Source organism: Papio anubis, chromosome 3 (assembly GCF_008728515.1).
Source record: "Papio anubis isolate 15944 chromosome 3, Panubis1.0, whole genome shotgun sequence".
Taxonomy (NCBI): domain Eukaryota; kingdom Metazoa; phylum Chordata; class Mammalia; order Primates; family Cercopithecidae; genus Papio; species Papio anubis.
Genome location: NC_044978.1, coordinates 21,004,758 through 21,019,404, shown reverse-complemented (window position 1 = coordinate 21,019,404; position 14,647 = coordinate 21,004,758). Strand labels below are relative to the sequence as shown.

Here is a 14,647-nt window from a genome sequence, read left to right as displayed (position 1 = left end):
GAGAGTAATCTATTTCATGTAAATGAATTATCTGTTTTGTAGCTAAAGGTCAAATGCATTTGAACCAGTCATTTTGGGATTTGTTTTCCCAAAGGAATGATAAATGACTAATCCAAAAGACAATGGATTAGAGAAATTGACTAGATGTCATTAAAGACCCCAAATAAATGTTTGCTGTCTTTGACCTCCATGAGGATAAATTGTGGTGGCGCCTGTGGTTATCTGCTGTCTTTTATTGAATCAGTAACTTGGTTTCTTTAACAATACCTGTTTATGTGCATGCCTAGAACCAATTAAATACTGGGCTATTTTAAGTTTCCCAATGCAGCTATATTTTGGCAAGTGTGGAAGAATAAATTAGACACTTTTCCAAAACACAGTGATGTACCGAGATCTGTACTATGTAATAAACATGGGATGATGCCTCAGCCTGTGCTATGGTGGGGCCCAGGGGTCTTTTTCCTGTGCTAGTTCACATCATTTATGATAAATGCTTAAAAGACTTTGAAGTCTTTGTCCAAAACACTTATTATGTATAATTATACAGATGAGCATTTATTAAGTATATTGGCGTTTTAGTGCCAAACCCATCCCTTTCTATAGATGTTAGCAGTTTTCACTTAAAGCATGGTTGTAGGAGTAAATGTGTTAACCCATTTATAGTGAAGCAAGACAGGGTCTACAAATTGCTATAACAATGTCCTTGGCTCTTTAAAGTGAATATGGATATGAATTCAGTCATGAGAGTGTAGGATCTAAGAAACCTAAAAATAAAAATCTGGCCTACACTGTATTGTTTTTGTCTACTCAACAGAATACTAAGGTGAGGGTAGAAAAACTACCTATCAGGTACTGTGCTCACTACTTGAGTGCCAAAATTATTTGTGTACACTAAACCCCAACAACATGCAATTTACTACCCTTGTAACCAACCTGCACATGTAATGGACCCTGTGAACCTGAAATAAAAGTTGAAAAGCAAAACAAAACAAAAAAAACAGAATAGCCAACTTTCAGTTATCACCAAAGCAACCCATACCATGCTTGTATTGTTATGAAGGTACTGCTGATACTAATTAGATTTCTTGGTAGCTTACGTATACTATTTATACTCCATTTAAATCATGTTTATAGACTTTCTGTACCTTCTACAAAAATGAAAATGTCTTGAGTACCTATTCTACGGATTTCGAGATGAATGAGACACTCCTACCTATAAGAAGTCCATTGTCTAATAGAGGAGAAATAGGCAGAATACACAATATATTATAAATATCTTAAGTGCTATAAAGATACTGTAAACCTACTGCTATGGAAACTTCAGTGAGGGTGTAATTATTTATTCCTTGGGAATCCAGAAACATTTTATTGAAGCAGCATTTAAAGTGGGCCTGGAAGGACAGAAGTAGCTTGCCAGGCAGGCGAGCAGGTCCGTTGTCCTGGGGTGACTATTGAAAGAACCAAATGTGTTTCTATGTAGGGAACACTTGTCTTCTGTATGAGGTTGGCATGGTTCACTCATCAAAATGTATAATGAGTTAAGAGCCTGGAGAAATGACTTTTGGACATTTCATCCCAGAGAGAATAAACAGCGGCACTTCCCATGGGGGGCAGCAGCATAGGTAGCTTAGGTTGGTACTTCAGGGTCACCTCTTGATAGTGGAAATACAAGTCTTATAGATTTGATACTATAGATTTCCTCACCAATTCCAAGTATAGACTAACTTGACCTTGTTTTAAAAAAAATTACAATTTACCATCTCTCTAACTAGGAGAAAGTAAGACAAAATATCTAGGTTTTTATGTTTCTTTAAACTGTGCTTATCTCATTTAACCTTAAAGGTATTTAATTGAGTCAATCCATACTTAAAGCCCAATATATTCAATATAGCACTTTTACTCTTCTCAACATGTTGTCATCAACGATAAATCTAATACAAATTGAATATTTTTTAATGGGAGAAAAAAATTACACCATAAGCAAACTCAAAGAATCAACAAATAATTGAGAAAAGGATTTGAAGCATGATTGACAGAGAGAGAATTGTGTTACAGTCAGAATTGTCACAGATGAATTTTTTTAAAGACAACTCTGGCAAAGATAATGAAAGGGATTTCTATGTAAGATAACGCTCAGCTTAACTTATAATTAAATATAAATGAAAACCATAAAAATATACCATATATTATTTATCAGATTGGCAAGTATACAAAATTTTAATACTACCTAGAATTAGCAAGAGTGTGGGGAAACAGGCACTCTCATAAATTCAGGGATGGATCCACATTTGTGCCTGAAACTCATACAGTTTTTGGAGACTTCTTTAAGAAAAAGAATACAATATTAAGCATGCTCTTGAATTTTTATTTAGAATGAGAATGATTCTAATAAATTGTAAATTTTTAAAACACAACAAATACCACAAACATTGCAAAATCTAGAACAATAATATAATATTTATTGATGTACTTCCTGACATACCTCTCTACTAACTTTTCCCTATAGTTTTGATACATACTTTCTGAGTATCATTTCATACAACAATTTTGTAATACATTATGTAGAGAGAATATAAGTCATTTTTCATCCAGCATGGTTGGCCAAAAAAAATTTTTATTTTTGATATTTAAAAAAGTTTCTGGCCGGGCGCGGTGGCTCAAGCCTGTAATCCCAGCACTTTGAGAGGCCGAGACGGGTGGATCACGAGGTCAGGAGATCGAGACCATCCTGGCTAACACGGTGAAACCCCGTCTCCACTAAAAAATACAAAAAACTAGCCTGGCGAGGTGGCGGGCGTCTGTAGTCCCAGCTACTCGGGAGGCTGAGACAGGAGAATGGCGTGAACCCGGGAGGCGGAGCTTGCAGTGAGCTGAGATCCGGCCACTGCACTCCAGCCTGGGCTACAGAGCGAGACTCCGTCTCAAAAAAAAAAAAAAAAAAAAAAAAAAAAGTTCTTCAGTTTCACAACTTATTGGAAATTTATAATTTATAATTTTTAGGATAGCTGATAAATTTGAAAAAAACTCTAAAAAGTTTATTTCACATATGGTCTGTGTATTTCAGGGAATTTCAAGTATGGTTACATAGTAACCAATCAATGTTAAGACCATTTCAATTGATGGCACTTCTTTGTAGTTGATATCATTGTCACAGTGGTGTGTTATGAGCTTTATGCTATTGTCCATGCCAGTATTTCTGTCAAATCAATAAGAACTTCATCATTTTCAATGTATTTATATGATTTGCCCTTCTTTATAAACATGATTATCAAATAATCCAAGAGCCTATGTACTACTCCTATAAGAAAAAATTTGTGTCCTTTTAATAAATTACTACTTTTCAAGATGATGAATTTTTTTAACAAGGTACATCTTTTTAAAAAAAATATAAATAACATTTATATTATTGAATAGCAATAGGTGATACTCCCTGTATCTGTAACACTTTGGAACCACTGGTTTATTTATTAAATCCAGTCCATGACAGCCTCCAAACACCAGAAAAAATTTTAGTTCGCTTCATTCTTCGATGCCTCATCAAAATATTCTACAAGATCTGAAACATCCTCCTCCTCCTCATTGTCTTCCGGGTTTGGTGCTTTTCTATTCAAGACTTGCCATGGGAACTGTTTGGCTAACTTCCTGAGCTTGTTAAGCTGTCGGCACCAAGCTGACTTAATATTCCAGGAAGCATTTCTGTGATTGGTTTGGCTTCTGCATGACTGGGAACTGCAAAGGTGTTAGCAGAGAGAGAAGGACTAGAGAGAGGAGCAGAGAGAGGTAATTGCAAAGATGTTGGGGCAGTAAGAGGTTAGACTTTGGGACTGCTGAAATGAAAAACTGTCCCATCTTCACCTCTTTAATACCAGCTACATTATTCACAGCCAGTTTTGTTAGAGAACTCTGAAGCTTTCTGTCATCTGCTGTAACTCTCTAGGTTCCACCTTTGTTTTGCAAGCTGTACCCTCGCCCCCTATCTGGACCAGGGCCTGAAGTTTGGCCTTCTTGATTCATACTGTTGGTAACTCCAAAGCAGGGAGGGTCTTCCAACACCAGCATACAGCAATGGCAAAACCACAATTCACTTCTGTATATCAAAATAATTCCATAGATCCCACCACTTGGTTTCGTATTTCACTGACTTTCAATCTGAATTTTATTTCTTTAATAAATAATTTTAAAGATGACAAAAAAAACTTCCTATATGTCAACATCAAGGGTCTGTAATTCCTTATTATATTGAAACTTTCTAAAAGGTCTTTATAAAATTCTGTTAAAATAACAGAATTCCAACTCAACTTCTCCAAGCCTGATCCACAAAATAGCCAATAGCCACTCCAAATCCATGTGGCAAGTAAGGGGTATAACCATGAAGAATTCAGAGTTAAGAGATGGTAGTCATAACCAATTGTGGTTGAAATGTCTTACTTTTGCTAATTTTACAAAAGCATTAGAAATGTCTACACATTTTAATGGCTTGTGCAGGGTCTTGGAGGAAGACCATACAAGTGAGAAGATTTGAGGTTGACAATAAATTGGCTTACTATAAATACTCCTCAGTACACCCTTATGGTGAAAGTCAAAATTCTAATCATCTATTTGAAGGACAAGTTGGCAGCATCTACCAAAATTTAGAATTAAACATCCTTGGATCCAACACTTCCACTTCTACTAATTCACTGTTACAGATAGACTGTCACAGACAAACAAAACATTTTGTACAAAAATATTCCATGAAGCATTGTTTGTAATAGACGGATAAATGGAAATGCCATAAGTAGAGGAATAGTGCAAGTAATAATAGATATCTACAATACAATATGCTATGCAGTTATTAAAAAGAGCAAGTTAGCCAGGCATGGTGACACACACCTATAGTCTTAGCTACTCCAGAGGCTGAGGCAGGAGGATCACTTGAGGCCATGAGTTCAAGGTTGTGGTACACTGTGACTGCATTGGTGAATAGCCATTGCACTCCTGCCTGGGCAATATAGCCAGACCCTGTGTCTACAGAAACTTTTTAAATAAAAAGAATAAATCTTTCTATGTATATCACCATGAAATATATCCAAGTTGTATTTCAATTTGAAAAAGTAGTTTAAAACAGTGCATGTGTGTATATATATGCATGTGTATGATATACACACATGCATGTATACACACATGTATATATACATATGCACTGTTTTAGACTTTCAAATATGTGTGTGTATTATACACACACATATATACATATACATGTGTATACACACACATATACATACACACTATATAAACTGTGTGGGTGTATACATATATAAACTGTGTGTGTGTATTAATAGTTTGGCCACAATTTAGTTTATATATTATATTTATACAAATTTTTCAACAGTTACATGTTGTACCATTCCTAGTCGCTATTTTGGGGGATTAGGCTAAAAGGACAGAGGACTTCTACTTACAAAAACTTGTGTATTTTTACTCTATTCCTCTCCCCCTTTTAAGCAAAATGTTTTACTTTCATAATTAAAAATTATAGCTGCTGCTCAAATCAATTTCTATGACTTCTCAAGCTGAAATTACCTTCCCTCTTTAAATTCATCTTTTAAAAACAATAAATAAATGAAAATATTTGAGAACCCCTGCTTGCAAATCATATATACCATTTTTAGCTTTTAGTTGAGGTCTTGTTTTTTATTCCTCTATTTTAATTGCAATCTGTGACCAGAACTTTAGGAAAAACATGAACCCAGAGTTTCTCAGGATTTCTTAAATAATGCCTTAACATAATTAAATATAATGATGATTGAGTAATCAGAACCATTTCAGTATATTTTGTTCAAAAATCAGAATAGTTTTATATTGGGGGGCAGCATCATGATTAAAGAGAGGATGCAAAGAAAGTCTAGCCTGCAAGCAGTTACCAACAGGACACAAGAGACTAAAAGACTTCTAGTCATCTCAGTAGAGAATGATGGGAGTACTCTAGAATACTTGCCAGAGTGTCTTCCTTAAAAAGAAAAAGGTAACTCCTAAAGACGGCTGTGATATCTATGGTGCAATGTCGACTTTGCCTGGGGAGAGAGGGGAACGTCCAGGCTTGCCAGTGAGCTGTCTTTAACATAATATGATGCAAGGATATTAAGAAATCAAAGATTTATTGCTATTTCCTTGTGTCTCCATGTTTCTTCTTCTGCAAGTTTGGATTTGCCTTAGGCTCTTCTTTTTTAAAAAAGTAATCTTAACTAGTTATAACATAGGTCCAAAATTCCTAGCTTTTTGAGAAATTTGTTAATCCAGTAAATATGTATCTATAGGCACAATAGATTACACATAGAGGGAAAGAGGCATCTCTCCCATCCCAGGAGACTGAATGCCTTGTTTTAGAGCAGAACAGCTTGTGCACAAATGGCCCCCAGGTGAATAAGATTCATGATTGGTCATTTTGGTCATCTTCGGTCCAGAAGATCTCTAAGGCATTAGCTCAATTTGTATGTCATCAGAAAGCAATGATTCATAAACTTCAATGTGTAGAATGCCATGAATAGCCTGTTAGAAAGAACCACCCTCTACCACTACCACTACCACCACCACACAATCCTGATTCAGGACCACATTGACAAACCTGCCTTGGAACTTTGGGTTTACTCTAGAGAAAATTCATATGCACAAAGCCAAATCAAACTCCCATTCCTCTCTGAATAGATCCAACCCTCTGCTTCCTGATCTGTATTAAATTTAAAAAAAAAAGAATAAAAATACATTGTCTGATAATCTAACATGCCCAGGTTAGCTTAAATAATAGAATTTGAATGCAAGGACACAGGAGATATCAAAGAAAGCAAAGTATCAGCAATTGCACAACTTGATTTGGAGAAATGGGAATTCATTCCTTGCTGGAAAAGAATAGTTCAGGGGCTCCAGGGGCCAAGAGTAGCTTTTTGAGATCCAAAAGCACGGAGATCCAAAAGCATGAGCTTATTAATGAGCTCATGACTACTCATATCTACTTTTCTATCTCTTCATTATTTCCTCCTACCTCTTATCTACCTTCCCTCTACTTGGTTTTCTATGGCATAACTTCTGTCTTCTAAGGGCCAACTTCCAGAGCCTCTCTACTTTCTAACCACTCAATCTAACTAAGACAGGAGGGGATAATAGGGCCGGGCAACCACCCTCCAGCATAGAGCACTCTTGTGACTCCTGGTGAGTCTGTAGATATTAATGTTTGAGTCAGACAGTTGGTCTGGCCAGTCAGGGCAAGAGTGCAGGTTCACAAGGTCCAAAGCATGGCAACTAAGCATCGAAAATCCTTCAGGGTGAGATTCTGGAATGGACAGATATCTGTCAAAAGAGGGTTATATACTTGCCAGGCACTTTGGAGGCCACTTATTCACCCAGTCATTCCACCATTTGTTGAATGTCTACTAAGGGTTAAACACTAGAAACAAACACTGGTTAAGACATAGACTCTGAACTCCAGGACCTTAGAGTCCAGGGAGAGTGGTTAACAAGTAAATCAACAAATATCAACCAGTGTGACAAGTGGCAAAAGAGAAATGTGTTCAGGTCTAGGGAACCCAGAGAGACAGGGAATACAAAAGACTCTGTATGTGAACTTTGTGCGAAGTTCCATTAATTAGTTGAAGTCAAGAGGGAAGGGAACCCATGGAGAAATATTGCCAAGTATGAAGGTACAATGGGATTTGCCCGTGTTCAGTGGACTTAACTCTAGCTGTGTTGCTCAGAGTATCCTGAGCTTGTCTTTGTTGTACTCATTTCCGGACTCTGTTTTAGCCATTTCAGATGTTATTAGGAAAATTAAAATATAAATTACCTTAAAAGCAAGGGACTATTAGTATCCACAGAACTGCAGAAAAACATGCTTTCTGGAGGACAGCTTTGGGAAGAAACATACCAACTTGAATATATATATAGAGAGAAAGAGACAAGGTCTCACTGTGTCACTCAGGCTGGAGTGCAGTGGCATGATCATGGCTCACTGCGGCCTCGACCTCCCAGGCTCAAGCAATCCTCCCACCTCAGCCTCCTGAGTAGGTGGGACTACAGGCATGCACCACCATGCCCAGCTAATTAAAAAAAAAAAATGCAGAGACAAGGTCTTGATTTGTTGCCCAGTCTGGTCTTGAACTCCCGAGCTCAAGCGATCCTCCAACCTTGGCCTCCCAAAGTGCTGGGATTATAATGTGTGAGCCATCATACCTGGCCCTGAATGTATTAAAACCATGCAGTGATACCCCAGTCATGGATTAACCACTCTAAATAGAAATCATTTCTATCAAATACACATTCATCTCTAATCTATGGACTGACAATGGAGAATCTTTTAAAGAGCGTAAGCCACCCAATGCCATCAAAACTTCCAGGTTTATCAACATTTTAATAAACCAGTTAAATATTCTTGACCTAAGTTACAATTAAAAGTGTCTCAGGATTTATTTTCCTGAGAAAACATACAGCAGTTTTTTCCTTCATCTAAAAATCTTTATATTGTAAACTTTATATCACAAAGTACTTTAAGGCTATTGATGTGCTTCTTAGTAGACTTGCAGAAGAGCGATCAAATGTTATACAGATGAAAATGTGTCCAGTTAATTATGAATGTATAATTTTATCAATGATATCTTATTACCACTCATCAATAACTTCAGGAAAGACCTATTTTTCAAAATTCAGAAAAGTGCAGCTTGTTCTGTGTTAGGCACAGCTGCTTACATGTGTTCATTATGTTTTCTTTAGGATGTTTCTTGTTATTTTCATAGCAGCCCTCACGTTACAATGCATTTTTGCAAGGTGGTAGGGATAGGTGTTATTCTCTTCATTACAAATGAGGCAAGTAAGGTTCAAAAAAATTAAGTAACATGCCCAATGTTACACAGCTAGTAAAAGTTGAACTTGTGTATTCTTTCCACATTTGCCAAAAGGCTCACAGGATGCAAAAAGGTTCCATAGTAAAAGTGGTTTGGAAAACTTTGGATGAAACAAAAATTAAATAGTTCTTTTTAAAAAAATTGCAGGCATCTCTGTGAATGGATATACATAAATGTGCTTCATAAATCTCCAAGTAGAAAGATAGAGTCTGCAGCATTTCCCAAACATACTTGCGTAGAAATCCCTTTTATATCCAGAAATATCTCATGGTATTAATCATAAAACATAATCTGGAAAAAACTACTGTACATTATTAGACTTCTTCTCATGCAGTAATTGAAAATAACTCTGAAAACTCTCCCTTAGGAAAGTAATTCATGAGAGCTGCAGTGAGAAACAAGAAAGGAAAGAAAATAAACAAGCCTGACAAATTCTGTAGAAGCTGAGGGGTTAGACAGTAACATCAGTCGTGTCACACAAACCAAGAAGGACAAAAAGACACTTGAGATTCATCACAAGCCAAATTTTCCTCTGGATCAAGGACAGCTATAGGGACCAAGAGTAAACCATATATCCATTATCTTTATGTTTCTCAGTTCTAGTTTAAGCAAGAAATGTAGCCAACCAAAGGAAATGTCTCAATTTATCTATGAAACACACAACACCCAGAAAAATCTCGTAAAATCTTATACGTGGAACATGTAACATGGCCAGTTTAACAATCAGCCAAACAATCTGCAAAAATGATATAACAATGCCTGAATTTGAACATCTCTAGACATAACAAATAGAGCATAGTTACATTACCAGACTAACAACGCTTGATTAAGGCATACAGAGAATTTGGAAGACACAAAGAGCATATGTCTATAGAGCTTAAGTTTGTTATGTTGCAATATGAATATTAATAGTGCATGGGATTTAATAGCAAGAAAGTTACATAAAGTGCATGTCTCTGAGAATTCCTGCTGTCAGTGACTGGAAAGGATCCCACTGGGGAAATGCTTGCTACCTAACAATGCCATCAGTGGTGACTCATCCAAAATTCCGACACGGGCCTAATGAGCTTCTGAGAGAATGCCTGGCAGACTCAGTCCTATTCAGTGTGTTAAATAGAGGGTAAGAAACAAAGTTCTCAACTGATACAGTTTTCTGTAAAGCTCTATTGTTTCTGCAAGTTAAGATATACTATTACATTGGTCAAAGGATATTTGATCTTCCAGCTACCACTCTGGTTAACTGCAGAAAGGAAAAACACCACAAAGTAAGTTTGCTTTTTTTGTTTGTCAAAGTCTTTGTACTCTGATGCCTTCTTTGGAATATCAAATACAAACTGCCCCTCGAGTTCAGAGCGTGATCAAGGGGCTAATTAACTGAGCTCTAAATGTGATGTTTCTGGTGGTCACTTCAAGTCATTCTAACCAATTAATCAATCTCCCGGTGCTCTGACTTGGATCCTATGTTTTTAGCCTGTGGAGCAGTGGTTCTCAAGCCTGGCTGCCCATTAAATTCATGTGGGGTATTAAAAAAAAAAAAATACCCATGCCTAGACCCCACCCTGGACAAACTAGATAGAATCTCTAGGGATAGAACTTCTGTATTTGTGAAAAGTTTTCTAGGTGATTCTAAATAAAGTCAAAAGCCTCCAAAAACTGCTCTTAAGTTCATGTCCAGCTACTGAGTATCTAACCTAGTCTCCAATGAGTGGTCTAAAAATCTCAAAGAATTAAGCATGAAAAAAATGCCCCCACCAGTGATTGCCATACAGCTGGCTGTTTGGGACCAGCACATAAGACATTAGAAGACAGGCCCATGTTGAAGCAAGGAAATGTGAGGACTGTGATCGGTGTTGGTCAGCAGGATCCAGGGAATGACTCACAGACTGGGCACGGGAGCCTGGACTGAGCGTGGGCTCTGCAGAGCTGTCTGGACATACTGGGCTTGGTGCAGCTGGGGACCAGCAGCTGGCATGTTTGTTCTACCCAGTCTCTGTAGCTACCACCCGTGCTATCACCTCTACCAGTACCCCCCCCCCAAAATAAATAGACATAAAATGGGTTTCTCCTCACAAAAATTTTTAAGTAGTGTAAAAGATATTATATATTGAAGGAATTCTTGCCATCAGAAGAATTCACTGTTTGTACTTTGCTGTGCCGACTTGGGCTGTGCCAATGTCAATATAGGTTTTTATACCTTGGGGTTTTTTTTTTTTTTTTTAAGAGTTTGCCTAATTTTTTTAAGGACAAATTTCTAGAAATCTCTTTTTTTCATTAAGGGGCAGCTATATTTTAAATGTCTACAATCATTGCTAAAGTACCTTCTGTAAAGCTTGTATTAACTTATATTGCTCTAAGTAGTCCTCTTTCTCTGAGTGCTTGCCTATAAAGTGAATTAGAAGTTGTTTTAATCTTTACTAGTATGGGAGGCAAAAACAGAAACTTACGGTTGTTTTAATTTGTGTTTCTTTGATTATCAGGGAAGTTGAGCATCCTTATGTGTGATTTTTGGACATTTTGTTGTTGTTGTTGTTTGTACTTTCCTCTTTGTGCCTGTAATTTATTTTAGTGCCAGTGGTGGCTGCTGCTTTCAGACCCTGACCACCCAGGATGACAGCTCAGCTACGCCCTATTGCCCTGCGTCCGCTGGAGTTGAAGCAGTGCCCTTCACTTAAGATCAAGCTTCCTGGCCGGGCGCGGTGGCTCACGCCTGTAATCCCAGCACTTTGGGAGGCCGAGGCGGGTGGATCACAAGGTCAGGTGATCGAGACCATCCTTGCTAACAGGGTGAAACCCCGTCTCTACTAAAAAATACAAAAAATTAGCCGGGCGTGGTGGCGGCGCCTGTAGTTCCAGCTACTCAGGAGGCTGAGGCAGGAGAATGGCGTGAACTCGGGGGGCGGAGCTTGCAGTGAGCGGAGATTGCGCCACTGCACTCCAGCCTGGGCGGCAGAGGGAGACTCTGTCTCAAAAAACAAAAAACAAAAAACAAAAAAATCAAGCTTCCTCAGAGTCAGTTTTCTCATATAAACTACGTGTTCTCGAAAAAGACAAGAGCTTGGTGGCTGAACACCCCAGCAGTCCAGTGTTCCTTTTGAATCCTTACCGCCATCCTCTTCAGAGCCTGGGGTGGGAACACCGACGCATACACTGAGGGCTGGCAAAACCCACATGGCCCCGAGGACTTCGTGAAATCAGAGGAGCCACCTTGAGGCACAAGCTGAGATTTTCTCTTGCTCATAACATTCAGTTCCAAACTTTAAGTTGTAACAAGATGCAAGATAGGCCAGCCATTTTTCTTTTAAGATGAGGGAGAAACGTAAAATCATATTTTGTATGTATTTCACTAACCTATGCTAAGAACCTGAAATACGAAAGGCACTGGGGCTGGGAGATGGGGATAGGAGTTGAGAGGGGAACATTATATGTAGGTGCTTGCAAGGAAGTTGAGAAAAGGTACAATATGAACAGTACAAGAGAGGAAGTGAAAGGAAGAAGAGGCAGTGCAGATGACAAGTCATATCTGCAGAAAAAAATTTAGGATGATAACGAAAGCAGATTCCCTCCCTCATATTCTTTGGAGCATCTGCCTGTCTCCTCTTTCATTCCCACCACACTTAATGTAGTTTATTAAAAAATAAACAATGGCAGAGGGAATTGGGAAGTACAAAACACGCAGTAACCAGAGGTGTACCTGGTTGATTGCTATTCGGACTCACATAATTTTGTCAAACCTGGCACTCGGTGTGAGCTTTTTTCCTGTAAGAATTGAATAATCAGCTACAGCAGACCCTTGTATTCCAGGCTTTGATAGTTATATATCCATAATACTTATAACAGATAATATTTATTGAGAACCAGACACTGTTCTGAGTGCTTTACCTGTGTTATTGGCACTTTTGATTATTACAACAAACCTGATCTCCATTTAACAATTGAGGAAAGAGAAAGTTGAAGTAATTTGTTGGAGACCAGCAGAGCTAAGGTAATTCGATAGCCAAGTAGCTGGGAGGCTGTTATTCTGTTCCTCCATAATGCTAATTATTTGTGAGTGTTTTCTGGGGGGGAAAAATGGCTGCAAGGAAAAGAAAATCCACTTGGGCTAGCATCAGCAAAAATAAAAGAGTATTATGGTAAGAGAACTGAAGGACAGGGTTCAGAAACCAGGCCTCGGAAACAAATGGTAACAAGGCACTCTACACAGTTAGGATTCTGCCGCCTGCCTCCCTGTCTTTGCTGCCAATCTTACTGTGTTCCTGCAGTCCAAAGGGCTGGAAATATGGCTACCAGCTGCTCACAAGTTTGCATTTTATAGATGCCATCACTTAAAGAGCTGGCTCTTGTTCAGTGGGTCCCGTTTTTACAATTCCAAAGAAGATACCTTGGTTGGTCCACCTGTTTAGTTAAACAATCGCTGTGGCTGTAGAGCAGGGTCCCACTGGGAGCAGCACTGATAACCTATGAATATGTGGTGAAGAAAGAGAGATGCTTGAGCAGACAAATAGGAGCCCATTCCTTGAGTAGCTCCACGCTTTATAACTAAAGTGGTCTGCCATTTCTCAGAGGCATGAATCTGAAACCTGCCCATGGCAAGCCCTGCCAATGAGCTCATCCAATGCGCCCCCTGATTTGCATCTCAAGATGATTTTGGTCTCCTTTTAAATGATATAATTTTCAGGACATATTATAGTGTTGGTCTTCATGAGACTGAGACTTCATGACCTACATCAGTATGACATTACTTCCCAAAGAAACATTAATCCATATCCAAAATTCTTGCAATACATAATGTAAGTGCTTATTGAAGTTTCTTGAAGCAGCTAGAAGAGGAATTACTACATCATGTAACATGCATCAAAACCTCTTTAGAAAGCCTCATTAGATATTTTTCTTCTTCCTACCCACAAACTGTCTTTTCTCTTAATCCGTCTCTGATATCCAGAGCTATTTGTTATTATCGCTGTTGTTACTGTTGCTGCTGCTGTTTTGATTTTTCATTTGCTTGGATTTTTCTATACCCCAACTTCTATGAATCACTCTGGCATTTTTTAGTATCTTTCATTTTTTTTTTTTTGTACTACGATTCTGATCAGTGAAACAGGCATGGGAACATAGACGATGAGGAAGGGGGAAAGCTATAACTATCTTTTTGCCTTACCAAGTTTTGTCTCACTGGAATCATTGCAGTTTTCCACAAAGAAGGGGACATCCCCCTGAGGCACCCAGAGTTTCTTCCAGTTCATGTTTCAACACCCCCCCCCCCCCCACACACACACACACTTCCTTCCTGTATCCTGCTGAGCTGAGTAGAATTCTCTCCAAGGCCTTAAGAGCATTACCTCTCCATAAAATTGGGGGATCTGGACTTGTCCTGAATTTCAGCAGCAGGATACTGTGGCTCGGGTCAAGATACATATTAGCCAGAATTTATGTTTACCTGTGAATAATAGGCAGCCCAGTTTACAGTGGCTTACGTCAATAGGGATTTATTTGTTCCTATAACAAGAAGTGTGACCTTAGAGAGTTGCTGATGTTGGTTTAGCAGTTCCACTCGTCAAGCAGTGATCCCAGGAGACAGGAATGGAGGAGGGGGAGATAAGAAAACAGGAGTGAAAGCTGTTACCAAAAAAAAAAAAGAAGTTCTCCAGGTGGATGACTAGGCCTGTTCCTGCTGTGACCCATCCAGGACACCTGTACATTGTCCTTCAGAATTGTCCAACCAACAGATGAAAGAAAAGGGCATTGATCCCTGTCACTGACCCCACATTGGGCAAGGGCTG

At 38.5% G+C, this 14,647-nt stretch overlaps 1 protein-coding gene across 8 annotated transcripts in view; it reads left to right on the top strand.

Annotated features, from left to right (window-relative positions):
* The window catches only part of PALLD (palladin, cytoskeletal associated protein), a 431,565-nt gene that overhangs the window by 96,295 nt on the left and 320,623 nt on the right, over positions 1–14,647 (top strand). The window contains exon 1 of one of the 8 annotated variants that reach the window (XM_009207834.4): positions 9,049–10,135. The exons of the other annotated variants lie outside the window; for them this stretch is intronic. The gene's annotated coding sequence lies outside the window, so the exon portion shown is untranslated. Of the gene's footprint in view, positions 1–9,048; positions 10,136–14,647 lie in introns of those variants that run through there. 8 annotated transcript variants of the gene reach the window in all.